Source organism: Pseudophryne corroboree, chromosome 5 (assembly GCF_028390025.1).
Source record: "Pseudophryne corroboree isolate aPseCor3 chromosome 5, aPseCor3.hap2, whole genome shotgun sequence".
Classification (NCBI taxonomy): Eukaryota; Metazoa; Chordata; class Amphibia; order Anura; family Myobatrachidae; genus Pseudophryne; species Pseudophryne corroboree.
In genome coordinates, this window is record NC_086448.1 from 235,014,072 (window position 1) to 235,015,679 (window position 1,608).

At 39.1% G+C, this 1,608-nt stretch overlaps 1 pseudogene; it reads left to right on the top strand.

Annotated features, from left to right (window-relative positions):
* The first annotated feature begins 1,046 nt into the window (after window positions 1-1,046).
* On the top strand, window positions 1,047-1,165 carry LOC134931430 (5S ribosomal RNA; annotated as a pseudogene).
* Window positions 1,166-1,608: the final 443 nt, after the last annotated feature.

The following is a 1,608-nucleotide window of genomic DNA, read 5'->3' on the forward strand; positions in this document are numbered from 1 at the left end:
TCGAAACCGGAAGTGACTCGCTAATGAGAAGTGACGCACCATAGAGTAGTCCTGTCACATGTGGACTTCCGTTAACGTAACTAGTGCCCCGATCGTGGCCCTAGCATCCAGGCCAAAATATTCACATCTCTCTCCACTAACACTCAGTTCATAAACTCAAAGCCCTAATAGCTATACAAAAGCTGCTGTTATGATGCAATCCGACGCCACTTCCGGTCTTTGAAACCGGAAGTGATGTAATGGATACCTCATTAATATCACATGTTTTATTCCTTCCTCTATGATTGGCCCTTACAATGAGACCACTCCCCCACATTGGCCTTAAATAGACAGTCTTCCACTACCACCTCACACAGTGAACAAGCCACCTTCACGTGAAACGGCCGTCTGTGTTTAGTGGTGCTATACAGTGCATGGTTCAGCCCACTCGCCTCCTGGTATCGTATATTTGACAATTTTTTTGGTTATCAAATTATTTAATATTTGTTTATCTGCTACTTCATTATCCTACTCCAGTGTCAAAATATTTACGTTTACAGTTAATATTCTTCAGTCTTATACTTACGTCTCAATTTCAACTTCGCTATAGATGGTTAACTCATACCTACAAACCATAACACACTGTTAGAAATTTTTCTGATCATTGATAACTATGTGGTATTTCTAATAGCGGATTTTTGTTCTCTATTTTCGTACCCTAGGGGCATTATTAAAAGCAAATTCTGTATTTTGATGCTTTACCTTCATAGCAAACTTTAAAATACCTGTGTAATTTCACACTAATTTTCAATAGGCCCAGGTAACCCGCCCCTCTCATCCACTGTCTGCTATATTTTTATATGACGGTAGACAGCAGAAGACGGGCCCTGAACCTATACGTTTCCTGTTTCTTGCTCCTTTCAGTACTCTCTCATCCTGATGCCAGTCACACAAATTTCTTTGCAATGCGAAAGTAACAGAGACACTGTGCACATTAATGGACAGTAGAAGTACTCCTTCTGGTATGTGCCAATAACCATACACCCTCTCATTCACAACTTATGTGATATTACTGCCATATCTCACTGGTTACGCCCAATCTCGCCAGATCTTGGAAGCTAAGCAGTGATGAGCCTGATCAGTACCTAGATGGGAGACTGCTAGGGAATATTAGGTGCAGTAGTAAATACCTTTGTCTCCATGTGAACAGCAGAAGTATTGGAGCAACCTTTGACCCTTACCAACTTCACATCTATAATCTTTTTTCATTTATCTGATCCCAGACTAACTTTTAGATTTTTCTTTAACTGAACATGTTGACCAGAAACTTCGCAATAGCAGATTAACCGATCCCAGGTTTCACTATCACAATAGGCATTGGTTATTGGACGAAACTTATAATCTAGATTGTTATATCAAATGCCTATGTGCTATATGTCGGAACTCTCTTCCTGTTATGTTGAAATTGAATTTCTGATACTTTCATCTTGGGTGTCACTGTCACCTTTAATATTCATATAGTTGGAGACTTAATACTCCTATTCACCAATTTTTATTTTTTGACAATTGAGGATCTGTCCTCAGATTCAAAAATTCCTTAAGATCTTCTCATAAAGTACTATATGTGTG